The 15,848-nt window shown below is 39.1% G+C and overlaps 1 protein-coding gene across 2 annotated transcripts in view; it reads left to right on the forward strand.

Moving 5' to 3' along the window:
• Positions 1 to 15,848, forward strand: part of REV3L (REV3 like, DNA directed polymerase zeta catalytic subunit) — a 154,230-nt gene that overhangs the window by 8,459 nt on the left and 129,923 nt on the right. The window contains exon 1 of one of the 2 annotated variants that reach the window (XM_060190601.1): positions 3,136 to 3,263. The exons of the other annotated variant lie outside the window; for it this stretch is intronic. The gene's annotated coding sequence lies outside the window, so the exon portion shown is untranslated. Of the gene's footprint in view, positions 1 to 3,135; positions 3,264 to 15,848 lie in introns of those variants that run through there. 2 annotated transcript variants of the gene reach the window in all.

Below are 15,848 nucleotides of genomic sequence, written 5' to 3' on the forward strand. Positions count from 1 at the left end.
TCATTCTGGTACATGTGCTGCCAGGGATTGAACTCAGGACCTCCTGCTTGAGAGACCAATGCTTTATCCACTGCACCATCTCCTGGGCCACGGAGATTAGCTTTTTTTGTATTCTGCTTGATTTTGAATATTTTATACCATGTGCATGTAATACCTATTCAAAGTTAAGTTTTTTGATGTGGTGTTTGCAGGAATTGATAAAAAATTAAAATGTCGTGGTAATTATAAACAGTTCTACAGTGATGATTCCATTCTGTTTATTTTTATTTTTTAAAATATTTATTTATTCCCTTTTGTTGTCCCTGTTGTTTTATTGTTGCAGTTATTGTTGTTAATGATGTAGTTGTTGGATAGGACAGAGAGAAATGGAGAGAGGAGGGGAAGACAGAGAGGAGGAGAGAAAGACAGACACCTGCAGACCTGCTTCACCGCCTGTGAAGAGACCGACTCCCCTGCAGGTGGGGAGCAGAGGGTGGGGGTGCGGCACGCTCACTCCAACAGGGATCCATAGCCGCTGCTGGTGTTTTGCTGCCATGTGCGCGTAACCTGCCGCGCCACCTCCCGACTCCCTCAGTTCTGTTTAAGTTTTACAAGAAGTTTTTAAGTTGTTGACTTCCAGTTGATCTTATGTGGCTCACTGGAGGGTGACCCTGGTGGAGTGAGGTTTTCAAAAACACCACCAACAAAAATCTGGCATCTGTAAACAACAGCGATGAACTACAAACTTGCTTCTTTTGATTTTTTAAGTGAAGTAAAGTGCTTTACTGCTATTTATTACCTACTTCAGCCAGCCAGAGAGCATGCTGCCGCTTCTTGGGGAGTGCTGTTGAGTCCCTGTTTCTTGGGTTTTGAAGAGCATACATGCATTACAAGTGCAGCCCACCGACGCCATGCCAGGAGGACGAGAGCTGGGCAGCTGGGACCTGAATTTCTGTATCGCCTTGTGCAGCTGACATGCCATTTGAGCTTATTGCAGAGTTGACTGCCCGGTAGTAGCACAGGTGTATTCTGCAAAAATAATGCATCATTATTTTGGAATACTGTTCCTGATGGGGAACAGGCTTGGATTTGAAATGCATTCATATTTTGCAAGCCTCATTTAGATTTTTTCATATAAAGAAAAAAATCTATGTCTGATTGTCAGAAAAGTCGTGACTTATTTTTCTATGCAAAAATGCATTGTGACTTTTCTGGCAGCATATATTATGTACCCTTCCTTCCTCCCTGCCTCCCTTCTTTCCCTCTCGCTCTCTCTCTCTCTCTCTCTCTCTCTCTTTCTTCCTGTCATTCTTTTTTAAACTAACCATACCTCCAAATGTCCTTCTTTTGGCCAGTGTAAACGTACAAATATAATTTACATTGTAAAAAGACTTGGAAGCCTTGTTTTAGTCAAATCATACCCCAGAACACTAAAGTCTGGATAGGAGCAGAGACTTGCCCACTATCTTATAGTAGGTTGGGTATGAAAACGGGATCTTGATTCTCAGTTCTAGGTGGTCTCCCAAAACCTGCAAGAATTATAGTAAAATAATGATTAAAAAAACGAGGTCCTACTGTATTTAGTAGTATTTAGAATCTTTTTGTAGGTTACAGTGCAGTTTCTTTTGTGATAATTGTAGTGAATTCTCTTAAAAAAATAAATGAAGGTTGAACTAAATAAACTAGAGAATATATACATAAAAATTGATACAGAATTGTATGTATACAGTTATGCAGAATGAAACAGACTGCATCAATAGATTGTTCAAATCCTTCTGATTCTATAGTCAGATACCTTCTGGCCTTCTTTTGATTGGATTAAAATTTGTTCATTTTAAAGTAATAATGAGGGCTGGGTGGTGGAGCACCCATTGAATGCACATGTTACAGTGCACAAGGACCTGGGTTCAAGCCCTCACCTGCAGGAGAGAAGGTCTGCAGATGATCTCTTTTCCTCTCTATCTCTCCCTTCCCCCTCAATTTGTCTGTCTCTATCCAATAAGTAAGTAAATAAATAAATAAAATACCAAAAAAATAATAGGAAGAATGATTTGGATCAGGGAGGTTGAGTTAAGTGGACTTTAAGAGATAGTGCCTCCGTCTAGAGTTTTCAGATACACCTAGAAACTTACTAAGCTCCAGGTTCTGTATGAGGTACATCATTCTGGTAACAGCTATTGTTTTAACACTACAGTAATATAAGCAAAATAATAAATAATGGCAGGAGAGTCTAGTGAGCTCTGGGCTTACTTATTGTTTCCAGATACAGAGAAAGCCAGAGATAGGTATTTTAAGTAAAAATTAAAAAAAAAAAAACAACCCAAAAACCTTCCTCTGTACAAACACAAAGTGGACGCATATGTGAGACCAAAACAATCATAATTAAAAGTATGCCCTACTGATGACAGTCTAACTTTTAAGTGTGTGTATATTTGTTTTCTGGGAGAGGTGGTCATTTGTTTTAAGTTTTCCACATGATCTTCTGTGTTCTAGTCCTCTAGATTTTTAAATATTTCATTTTTTTTAAGTGAAAAATTTTGGTTCCTTAATTAGTTTGGCAAACAACTGTTTTCTGAAGCAGAAACAGAATATATGCCTCCTGAAATAAATTCTGGGAAAAAAAAGGGGGGTAGTAATTGTCATTGGAAAATGCAGTGGTTTTTTGTTGTTGTTAGTGGTGGTGGTGGGTTTTTTTGTTTGTTTGTTTTGGTCCAATTCTATTTTCCTTTTAGATGATAGTTGTGAGAAAAACTAAGGATTTTAGGTTAATCTCCCTAGGAGAAGTTATTTAATTTTCTCTAAGTTGAGAGAGTATTCACTATATAAATGATTCCAATAATAAATGAAAGCATGCTACCTAAAAAATGCTTGTGTAGTGTATTGCAGTATAACAAGAGTTTTATATTTCTTGTCCATTTATTATTATTACCAAGGCAGGTCATTACCAAAAAACAAGAATTTAAAAAAAAAACACCTTATTTCGCATATATATTTACACGTCAAAGTAATTTCTATATTCAACTAGGTTTTGTTTCTAGGTGGTGAAATGACTGTAATAATACGTGTTGATGTGTGAAAAAAATGTAAAGTTAAAACATGTTGGCATACTCCTAGTTTCTCAGAATAAGAAAATGACTAATCTAAATTTCATTTCAGAATTAAAAGCAAGACAAGCCACATAAAAGCAACCTAAAAATTAAACTGTCATCATATTATTTGTTTTAAAACTATGGAATAATATGTCTGAGGAAGATTTCTCTCAAAATTGTTTTTCTCAATTTCAAGTAAGTAATTATTTTGGTTAATATATTGGGGATGAGGTGGGTGGGGGTGAGCCTTGGCATTGAAGTTGGTAAATCCTACACATCCTTAAAAACAACAAGATAGATGTCAACCTCTTAAAATCCTTCTATGACTCCATTGCCCACTTCCCCCAAACTATCTCCTTGGATCCCCACTGTCTTTGCACATTGATAAAGGACTCGTCACACTGAGTGTTGTACTTGCTGGTCTGCACAACCACAGCACTTCATTCCTGTGTGTGTGTGTGTGTGTGTGCCTATACTTATTCCTGTAACCTCCGCAGTGCCTTTCCCTGCTGGGAGACCCTGGGCAAGTTACCTCACTTCTCTGTGAGCCCGAATTTCCTCCTATAAAATGAGTGTTAATAATCTCTACCTCATGGCAAATGTTTGGCATACATAGTAACAAAGGAATTATATACTTTTCCCTTGTAGCTCTAAAATCTGCCACATTATTTCATATGTACTCACCATTCTTCAAAATGTTCCAACTGTAAAGAAAAGTGGAATTTGTCTATCATCTGTTCCCTCCTCACAATGGTCGAACTGAAATACTTGTACATTGTGTTACAAAGTTTTTATAATTGGTCACTGACTCTTGTCTACAGGCTAGGTAATTGCTTATTTAAAACATCCTCTAAAAAATGGATGATTTTTTTAAGTGCCCCACCCAGGCCTAACTATACTTTTTAAACTGTGATGATAGATATCATTGTAGATAGAAATGTATCACCGCCAGATCTTAAGCCATTGATCAAGGCGAGGCTACGATTTTCCTATTTTGCAGATTAGTTTAGATGTATTTCTTGTATAAGGGCTGTATTTCCTGAAGTCATTGGTAGTAATTTTGTTTGTTTTCATTTTCATAGTAGAATATGTTGAAAGTGTGTGCTGGCAATCACAGTAGTACTTATTTATTGTTCTTGTTTTTTTTACATTTTGTGAGTTTGTAGCACATACAAAAATTGAAGTCTTTGGTTTTTAAACCTATTTAGGATTTGGATATTTGGCCCATGTGAATTCATTATTCTGTGGAGTTTGTTTTCTTTCTTTTTTTTTCAATAAGTATGTATTTTTCTGTTTTAAAATATTACTTATTTACTATTGGCTAGAGACTGAGGAAAGTTGAGAAAGGAAGGGAAAATAGATAGAGAGGGAGGGAGACAGACAGACACCTGCCGCCCTGCCTCACCACTCATGAAGCTTTCCCCCAGCAGGTGGGGACCAGAGGCTTAAAACTATGTCCTTGTGCGCTGTATTGTGTGCGCTTAACCAGGTGTCTCACCACCTGACCCCTGGAGTTTCAGTTTTCTTTTCCCATTTTTTCCCTACATCTCCCTCTCTCACGATTTGTTTAATAACATTGTTTTAATTTTTGTGAAGTTAGTGGAAAGATTTTAAGTTAATTTTGATGAACTATACCTTGCTTGAAGATACTCTAATAATTTTTTAAAATCTTTATTCCCTTTTGTTGCTCTTGTTGTTTTATTGTTGTAGTTATTATTGTTGTTGTTATCGATGCAGTCCTTGGATAGGACAGAGAGAAATGGAGAGAGAAGGGGAAGACAGAGGGGGAGAGAAAGACAGATACCTGCAGACCTGCTTCACCATTTGTGAAACGACTTCCCTGTATGTGGGGAACTGGGGGCTCGAACCAGTATCTTTAGTTGGCGTCTTGCTCTTTGTGCCACATGCGCTTAACCTGCTGCGTTACCGCCCTACTCCCAACACTCTAGTAATTTAATAATAGAACCAGGTTAGTCAAAATAATTTAATCTGATATCTTACTAAGATTTTAGATCATTGATGAGCCCTTTTTGTGTACCCTATTCTTAGTGTTTGGTCTTTATAACTCTGAAACAGGTACTATAATTCCCACTTTACAGTTGAAGAAATGAAGCATGGAGATGTTAACTTTTGCATAAAGTTCAACATTTGCTCGAGAGCTTGCGAGGACTAAAATGAGGAAACTTACACTAGGCCTTTACTTACCTAAACAGAAGCATCAGAGAAGCAAAATATGATTTCTCCTAACAGATAAATCAAACAGAAGTTTTCCTTAGCCACTAATCCTATTCCCCTCCCACTTATATTGGTTTTTACCTAGCAAACCTCCCTAAAACGTAGGGGTGTAAAACAGTACCCACTTACTATATTATAGCCCATGATTTGGGGATGGACTCAGCTAACAAACAATTCTGGTCTTGATTCCGTCTGGGCTTCCTGAATTAGCCGCAATCACTGATATCTCTGGAGCTGCTTGCTCTGTGATCGCTTCATTTGTAAGCCTGACGGCTGTCATGCTGTTTGCTAACACGGTAGAGGGCCCTGTTCTCCAACACATCAGCCTTCATTTGGAGATAATGGTAGTGCTCAGGTCTACGGGAGCAACAAAAGAAACCCATATATCAGGCTGTTGGAAAAATCATGACATATTTTTTCTGTTTTTCTCTGCAAAAAGTGTGTCATGACTTTTCTGACAGCCCAATATTTTTCTTGAGTACTCATGGATCATAAACCATGGGGCCAAACTCAGTCCGTTTGGTATGGCTTTCCTAAGTGTATGACTCAATAAGGGACCATTACTTCTTCTATCTGCTGTACCACTATTGTCTTACTTTTGAGGAGACTTTGTCCATTATTACAGTTACTTGCTTCTGGAAAAAGTAAAATCTCTGTGCAAACAATTCACTTCATCTATCAGATAAGTTTGTACCAAGTATCCACTAAGAGTGCACTGTCAGGAGGTAACTGATGGATCAGGATAGTCCGTCATCTAAGTCTCTTCAACTTGCCCGCTTACTTGCTTCATTATATAGGAATACAGTTCTAGGAAAGCAAACAATTATAACAGTTTTTTAAAAATAACCAATTGCTCACACCGAACTGAACAGATCTTGTGTGCCAATTTTTTTCATTTGTTTTTTAATGTCTTACAAGGATTTCAAATGAGAAAACCTGTAATCCAGAGGTTCTTTCTGTCAGCAACATGAGCCTTTTTCTGTGCCATTACTTGATTGTTCTTTTCAAACATGACCTTTTTAAATGATTATTATTTTTTAAAACTTTTTCATTGGGATTAATTGTTCACACTCAACATAAATACAGTTGTTGGTGCATGTGGTTTTCGAAAGTGTGCATAGTTGACAAATTCTCTCTTCATATGTAATTGTACTCGACAGCATCATAAGAACAAGAGCAAACAGGACTTCTGAAGGGATTTTAGTGGGGAATTGTTCGCTAGTTCTTGCCATGCTTTACTTTATTTTAATTTTTTCCGCACTATCAATACGTTCCTTATGATATATGTCCTACCATCAGTATCTTTATAAATGCCTCATTGGCAGTTTAAAGTGTTACATTTGGGGCTGGGTAGTGGTGAACTTGGCTGAGTGCACATGTTACAATGTGCAAGGACCGGGTTCAAGCTCCCAGTCCCCATCTACAGGGGCAAGCCTCACGAGTGGTGAAGCAGGGCTGGAGGTGTCTCACTGTCTCTCTTCCTCTCTCTTATCAATATGTCTGTCTCTAGCAAATAAGTAATGATTAAAAAAAAAGAATCATTTAAAAAAAGTGTTACATTTATTTCATATTAAATTACTGACATACTCTTTTTATTACTTGAGCACTGTGGAGCTGGGTGATGGTGCACCTGGCTGAGCACACACCTGGGTTCAAGCCCCCAGCCCCACCTGCAGGGGGAAAGCTTCACAGGTAGTGAAACAGTGCTGCAGGTTTCTCTCTCTCTCTCCCCCCGTGTCTAACTCTCTTTCTCTGTCTCCCCCTTCCTCTCAATTTCTGCCTATCTATCCAACAAATAAATAAGGATAATAAAAAACTAACATTGTCAGTTTGTAATACATCTCACAATGTGTATATTTAATATGTAATTTTCCATCCTGAAACACTGATAAGATGTCATGTTAATAGGCGACTCCTAAAGAAAATGGGACATTTTATGAGTTTTGATTCTTTATGTACTTTTTAATTCTGTCTGTGGTCTAGTGTATTCTCACTTCATATACTGCTTGCTTTATTTTTGTTTTGTGTCTGTAATTGTTTTAACTTACTATAATTTGACACACAAATCTTAACTGATTGGTCTCTTATAACAATGTTTTTTAAACCATTGGTGGTAAAGAATCCCATTTTTTTTTTGAATACTTCATGCATTTTTGACTGATTTAATTTTGACAGGGAAAGAGGAGGGAAAAGAAAGGGAAAGAGAAACAAGATATTACAGTGCTGCTTCGCTTCTCATGAAGCTTTCCCTGTCCATAGCACTTTTGTGTGAGACTGGGGCTCAAACCCAGTTCCTTGTACATGGTGCATGTGGCACTCCACTAGGGGAGCAAACTCTAAGGACCTTTATTTGTTTGTTTGCTTATTTATTTTTAAAGAATCACCCAGGACTGGAGAGAGAATTCACAGGATAGGTCACATGCCTTGCTGTTCATGAGGCCAAGGGACAGCACATGGGAGTGCCTTTCCTCTTCTTTTTCCTTATTTGATTGAAAAAATTAGTCTGAGAGCAGTGAAATTGTACACATGTAAGGCCCGGACCCTGGGAAAAAAAGGGAGAGAGAGAAAGAAATACCCACTTTTGTGGATAGTAGCACATTTCTTCTTTTATCTCTTTTCCTTCTTATTTTTAACTCTGTCCTTTCTCAGTTGTGGTGATTTTTTTTTTTTTTTTCATCTACATTACCGGCATGTTTTTCTGCGGTAGAGATTCTCTTGTTTCTCTTCTCCAGTATGGATTTTTTTAAAAAATATTTATTTGCTTTTGTTGTTTTCTTGTTGTTGATATTGATGTCATCGTTGTTGGACAGGACAGAGAGAAATGGAGAGAGGGGGAGAGAAAGATAGACACCTGCTGACCTGCTTCACCACCTGTGAAGGGACTCCTCTACAGGTGGGGAGTCAGGGACTCGAACCGGGATCCTTACGCTGGCCCTTGTGCTTCGCGCCAAGTGCACTTAACCCACTGCGCTACCGCCTGGCTCCCCCCAGTATGGATTTTTTTTTGTTGTTGCCTGCCTTTTTTCATTGTATCTTAGTATTCCATTTATGTCTTATTCTGTCTCTTCTATTGTGATTATTATAGTTCCCATTCATTTTTTATTGATATTTCCTTATGAAAGATCTTTCACAGAAACTATTTTCTTATCTTACTGAGAACAAATAGTAGATTAGCTAATTTCCACACTTCTCCTGTTTCTTACATTTTGGGATTTTTTTGTTTGTTTTTGCTACACTAAGTGTGTGTGTAGTTCCCGCTTATCCACTGATATACAAGAAACTATCTAGCCTGATGTTTGCCAGAAGACTGGAGTGTAGAATGTTCATTAAGTTTTCTTCAGTTTCCACCTAAAAGTTGATAAGATTGTTCTCTTATATTTATTGAGGTATATACAAACCATATAGATTAAAACATTCATCTCTTGGGAGTTTGGCGGTAGCGCAGCAGGTTAAACACAGGTGGTGCAAAGCCCAAAGACCGACGTGTAAGGATCCCTTATGGTTTGAGCCCCTGGCTCCCCACCTGCCAGGGAGTCACTTCACAAGCGGTAAAGCAGGTCTGCAGGTGTCTCTCTTTCTCTCCTCCTCTGTCCTCCCCTCCTCTCTCCATTTCTCTCCATCCTATCCAACGACAACGACATCAATAACAACAATAACTACAGCAATGAAACAAGGGTAAAAAAAAAAATAAATAATTAAAAAAAGAAAAAAACATCTCTTTTACCTCTAGTTTTTGTTTGTTGTTGTTAATTTTATTGATAGGACAGACAGAAATTGAGAAGGTGAGGGACACGCACACACAAGTAGCAGCTACTCCCCCTTGTGGAGCTTCCCCCTGCTTACCGGACTTGGAGCTTGAACCCCGATCCTTGTACATGATCATGCGTTTGCCCAACCAGGTGCACTAGCAACAGGCACCGTGTACGTGGGTGAAGAGTTTTCCCATACGACGACTGGGTGCTCTGACCCAGGTCTTTATGCTTCATAACCTGTGTTCTCTACCAGGTGTGCCGTTTCTTGCCACTCTCCCACCCCCACCCCCCCACTCCAGAGATTGAGATCAGAGCACTAACATGTCCTTCACCTGAAGAGGACTGACCCAAACCTTGGTTGTGCATATTACAAGGCCTCACGCTGTCCAAGTGAGCTATTTCTCTAGCCCTCTTAACCAGTTTTGCAATTAGAAGCAATACTGTTACACACACTGTTGAATATGTCTTTTAGTGCTCGTGTTTCAGAATTTATCCTGGTTACACTAGAGGTGCAATTTTTGGTTAGGTTAGGGTATACACATTTCTCCTCTGCTGGGTTATGCAAAATTGGTCTCCCAGAGTGGTTCTACCAAGCTGTACTCCCATCAGTAGTGTAGAAAAGCTTCTGTTCCATATCTTCATCCACATTTAGAATTTTCAGACTTAAGTCTTACTGTTAAAAGGCATATTGTAAATGATACTTCCTTGTGAGTTGATACATTTTCTCTCACAAGATGAAGTTTTTCTGTGCCTATCATTTACTTGCTCTGTCAAATTATAAAGTGTTGAAGTTTCTAAGTTGTAGATATGGCTATTTTTATCAGTTTTTCTTCATATATGTTAAGCTCATTCAGTTCACACATACTTAGGATTACTATGTCTTCTTGGTGAAGTGGCCACTTTATCTTTGTTCTGAAATCTTTATTATTAATCTAATTACTCTAGCTTTTTTTAATTAGTGTTTACATGTTGTATCATGTCAAGAAAAGGTTTGACATGTGAGTGTAAAACATTAATTCCCCAATAAAGAAATTAAAAAAAAAAGGGTTTGACATCTGTTTTGCAAGGTAAGTTAACTTGCTACACATTTCATAGCTGTTGGCAGTAGACGTGAAACCCCTGGGTCTCTACTTTTGTCTATTAATTAGGAGGAACTTGGGAGATGATTGTAGGCTAAGTATTGAGAAGTAGGTTCAATGACAGCCACTCCAGAAGTACTAGGGAGGTATCTCAGTATTAGAGCATAGGACTTGTATGCTTGAGTCTCCAGAGGCCCCAGGTTCACTTCCCAGCACCAGTATGCCAGAGCAGAGTGGCACACTGGCCTTGCTATCTCTGTCATTTTCCTCTCATAAAAAATGAATAAGTGAAACTTAAAATAGAAGAGACCTATCTCCCAACATACCTTTTCCTCCCCTTCTGTTTTCATCCCTCTTATGTTTTTACATTTAAAGGCAAGTTTATTCTAGATAGTGTATAATTGGACTTTTTTTTTTTTTGGTTCATCAATCTAGCAATCTTTCTCCTTTAATTGGTGCTTTGATCACATTTAATATAATCAGGAATATCACTGTATTAAAATCTACCACTGTGCTAGATATTTCTCATTATATTCTGTCCTTTTTTCCTCTTTTGGATCACTTAGATATTTTTATGATTTATTTCTCACTTCTATTTTCTGACAAGAATTTTTTAAAATTTACTTGTTGATATTAGAAAAGACTGGCAAATGTGGTGCCAGTGTTGAAACACTTGCAGTTCCTTTGCTCAGCCACTGTGCCACCTGCTGGACTGCTGTTGGTACCTGATTTCTGAAATGATTCCAGTGATGATCCCAGGTTTATAATATACACTTGGAACGAATAACATAATATGCATAACCCCGTATGTGTTATGAAGCTTTACAGATGTGTGCTTCCAAATATTCCTGCAATGCTTTGTAATAGAAAATACTTTGCATTACTTAGAATATGCTTTTAATGTTGCTTTGAGTGTTATCAACTTGCCTGTATTTCTCCCCCCCTTTTTTTTGCTGTATTCTTAATTTGATTTTCTGTAAGTAAAGTGCCTTTTCCCCTAGGTAACTGTAGGATTTTCCTTCTTAAGAACTGTTGTATCTTTACATTTGAGTATGACGTGTCTATTTTTCTGATATTCTCTGGACATTCTAGTTCTGTGGTGTGACAACTTCTATTTAGTTTGGAAAACTCTTGGTCATTATATTTTTATGTATTTCTTAAGTGTGTTTCCTCTTTACTTTTTTTGTTTTTTTACTTCAGTTAACATGCATATTATAATAAAATTACTGTCTCACAACATTTGTATACTTTAGTCTGTTCCCCCTCCCCCCATATGATGAGATTTGTCTTTTAGGGGGAAATTTCCTTTATGATAATAGTTTTTGTCCCTAATACAGAAATACTGATATTTCAGAAGATGATGAAGCCATAGTATAGAGGCATGTATTGTACTTTTTTTGGTATGTTCTAATCTCTTTCAGATTATTAGTAGAGTGGTTGTTTGTTTGTTTGTTTGTTTTTACCAGAACACTGTTCAGTTCTGGCTTATGGTGGTGTGGGGGATTGAACCTGGGACGTTGAAGTCTCAGGCAGGAGAGTCTGATTGCATAACCATTATGCTATCTACCCTCCTCCCTTAGAGTGTATTCTTATAATTTCTGTCTGAATTTTAACAGTCTGAATAGATTTGGGAACCATAATATATGATGCAGGTACTTTTAGTTTATATGTGTTACACGTAACTGATAATTCATGAGACTTTTATTCTGAATTATATTTATCATTATAATATATATTTGGAAGAAAATAATACTATCAAAATAGCTAGACTCACACAGGTTTCTTCTAGGACTATGCCAAATAAATAGAAATCAGCTACACACACACACACACACACACACACACACACACACACACACACACACACATATAGATAGTCTGTTAATAGAGAAAGTAGCTTGGAAGAGTAAATAGAATGCTTTTGAATTAATTTTTTTGTCTTTATTGTTGCTGGAGCTTTACATTCCAAGCAGACTTTTTTCTTTTTTTTAATTTTTATTTATAAAAAGGAAACACTGGCAAAACCACAGGATAAGAGGGGTACAACTCCACACAATTCCCACCACCAGAGCTCTGTATCCCATCCCCTCCCCTGTTAGCTTTCCTTTTTTTTTTTTTTTTTTGCCTCCATGAATCCACTGCTCCTGGAGGCCATTTTTTTTTCTCTTTTGTTGCTCTTCTTCTTGTAGCCTTGTTATGGTTATTATTGTTGATGTTGATATTGTTTGTTGTTGGATAGGACAGAGAGAAATGGAGAGAGGAGGGGAAGACAGAAAGGAAGAGAGAAAGACAGACACCTGCAGACCTGCTTCACCACCTGTGAAGCAACTCCCCTGCAGGTGGGAGCCAGGGGCTTGAACTGTGATCCTTACCAGTCCTTGCTCTTTGCGCCACATGCTCTTAACCCACTGTGCTACCACCCAACCCCTAGCTTTCCTATTCTTTAACCCTCTGGGAGTATGGACCCAGAGTCATTATGGGGTGCAGAAGGTGGGAGGTCTGGCTTCTGTAATTGCTTCCCCATTGAACATGGGCATTGGCAGGTTGATCCATATTCCCAGCTTGTCTCTCTCTTTCCCTAGTGGGGTAGGACTCTGGGGAAGTGGAGCTCCAGGACACATTGGTGGGGTCATCTATCCAGGGAAGTTCATTTGGTATCATGGTAGCATCTGGAACCTAGTGGCCTCTCCGAGAATCCCAGGTTGAAAGTAGTTTCTTTGTGGAGTTCACACCAGATGTTGTCTCCAGCCTCCATCTTGGCTCCGCCGAAGTCTTTTTTCAGACAGACAGAGACAGTGAACCAGAGGAGGAAGAGGAAGGATACCATAGCATCAAAGCTTTGTCCAGTGTAATGGAGAAGGACCTTGAACTTGGGTTAACCACATGGTTAAGCACCTAAGCAGGTGCACTAACTCTGGTGAGCTGTCTTTTCAACCTAGAATATTTAAGACTGGGCTGGGTGGTGATGTATCTGATTGAGTGCACACATTACCATGTGCGAGGAGCCAGGTTCAAGCCCCAGTTCCCATCTGCAGAAGGGAAGCTTCACGAGGGGTGAAGCAGTGCTGCAGTTATCTCTCTCCTTCTCTCCCTCTCAGTCTCCCCTTCCCTTCTCAATTTTTCTGTCCTACCAAATTAAAAAAGTTAGAAAAAAAGAATATTTAATACTACTGGAAGTAAACTTGGAAATGTCAGTGGTCAGGAGATGGTTTCCCCAGCAGAACTCACCCTTTTTCCAGGCATGAAGACCTGGGTTCAGCCAAGCCCTGAGCCCGCCTCATCAGCGCGTCACAGAAAAGGAGACTTCCCAAGTGGTGGAGCAGTGCTGTGGCGTCTCTCCTCTTTATCTTTATCTTTTTACCCTCTCTCTGAAAAAGAGAGATTCCTCAGGGAGCTGTAGAATTGTGCAGACCTTGAGTGAAGTCCCCAGGAAGTTCACGTGGCATGAACAAAAAACAAAACAAAATAGAATTTTTTCAACTTTCAAGTAGGAAAAATTTGGGGTGATTATATTTGCTTTGAGCTATCAAAGGTGGTAAATGAGACTTGTTTCTTTTTAAAAGTATATGGTAGAGGAATAAACAAGAATTGTTCTCATTTATATCATTGTGAATGTGGCGTCTTTACTAAGTAAGGAATCTTTATGTATGTATAGTAAAATTAGTAACAGCATCTTAAAAATTTCTTTGTATGTGCAACTGGTTTATTATAAGAGTTTTTGTGTTCTTGTCTTTGCTTGCTAAAATTCCTTGTTGTGATGATGTCTTACAACTTCTCATGGAGGACAAAATGTTTTCTTTCACCCATGTTTCAGTAGCAGGAGTATGCAGAAGGGGGACAGCTCCAAAATGATACTGAAAAATAGGCACATAAAAAGACAGAGCCAAATGCCCGGAACATCTACTTGTTTCAGCAGAAAGAGCCTGTATATACTCTACACAGGTTCTGTATGCAGATTCTTTTAAAAAGTAAGGCGGCTGGGGGAGTAATTTAACTGACAGAGCTCAGGACTTGCACACCTCAGGCTCCTACTTGGACCTTGGGAACCGCCTGTACTGGTGTGATAGATACTGCAGGGCCTCGGTCGGCCTCTCTCTCACTCCATCTCATGTGAAATAAATCTTTAAAAAATAACGAGTAAAGGGCAGGGGTAGATAGCATAATGGTTATGCAAAGAGACTATCATGCCTGAGGCTCCAAAGTCCCAGGTCCAATCCCCTGCACCACCATAAGCCAGAGCTGAGCAGTGCTCTGGTGAAATAAAATAAAATAAAAATAATAATGAGTAAAACCTGGTCATAAGCATTTTCTTGTTTAGTGTGTTCAGTTCTCATTACGGCTCTCACACATACATGAGAACAGAGGATCTGGCTTCTGTGGGCAACTGTGACTCTTCTGGCCCTGCTTTTGCAGTTGTGAAGTCAGATAAGACGTAGTCGCGTGTCCCCACCGTCCCTGGCCCCTAGAATAATTTGTGGGGTGGGATATTGGCTTATAGTATGGTTGCTGACATCTCCCTGTGACAGGTGTTCCACACCGCTCCTAACTCCAATATAGGACCATCTCTGCCATTAACCACTGGGTCCCTGCTGCCCTCCTCGCTCCCTCCAGATCCCTCCTCTCCTAGAGGATTCAGTATTTTGGTTCAATATGCCACATTCAGTCCAGAAACTTTTTTCTTTAGTTAGAAAGAAATAAGTCAGAGGGTTTAAATGTAGGGCAAATTTATTACAACTGTACTGTATTTCATGTTTGAAAGGTACTGAGAGTACAGTTTAAAAATTTTTTTAAGTATTTTATTTAATCATTTATTGGATAAAGACAGAGAGAAATCAAGAGGGAAGGGGAAGTAGAGACACCTGTAGCACTGCACCACATGTGAAACTCTTCCGTGCAGGTGGAGACTGGGGGTTTGAACCTGGGTCCTTGTGCATTTTAACATGTGCACTCAGCCAGCTGCTCTACCACCCAAGCCAGAGAATGCATCTTACAAAACCCATCACAGAAATATGTGGGACTAGAAATACAGCTCACCTGGGACTGTGTCCATTTTGTCATGCATGTGACCCAGGTTTGAACCCTGTCCCACTGTAGTGGTGAGAGCTTCAGTGCTGTAGTGTCTGTCTCCGGAGCACCGCCCCCCTTTCTCAGGCTAAGACACCGAATTTTCAGTGATGACAGAAAATAAGAAATAATAGTCTGGGGCCAGGTGGTGGCGCACCTGGTCGAGCGCACGCGTTACAGTGCACCTGGGTTCGAGTCCCCGGCCCCCACCTGCAGGGGAAAGCTTCACAAATGGTGAAGCAGGGCTGCAGGTGTCTCTCTGCCTCTCTTCGTATCACCCCTTTCCCTCTCAACTTCTGTCTCTATACAACTAAATAAAAAAAATATTATTAAAAAAAAATAGTAGTCTGTGTAACTTCATGTGCTGACATGTTAACTGGAGTTACTGTGGTGATTATTTTGCAGAGTATATATGAATACTGAGTCATGGAGATATATATATATATATATATACACCTGAAAGTAATATAATGTTACATATTAATTATTCCTCAGGGAAAAAGAGGAAGGACTTAATGTAGTTGGAACCCTGATCCTACATATAGCATATACATACTTTTGTCATTTTTTTCTTAGTAATTGTTACTTTTTTTGGCTCCAGGGTTATCGCTGGGCCTGTTGCCTACACTATGAACCCACTGCTCCTGGAG

This window comes from Erinaceus europaeus, chromosome 4 (genome assembly GCF_950295315.1).
Source record: "Erinaceus europaeus chromosome 4, mEriEur2.1, whole genome shotgun sequence".
NCBI classification, from domain to species: domain Eukaryota; kingdom Metazoa; phylum Chordata; class Mammalia; order Eulipotyphla; family Erinaceidae; genus Erinaceus; species Erinaceus europaeus.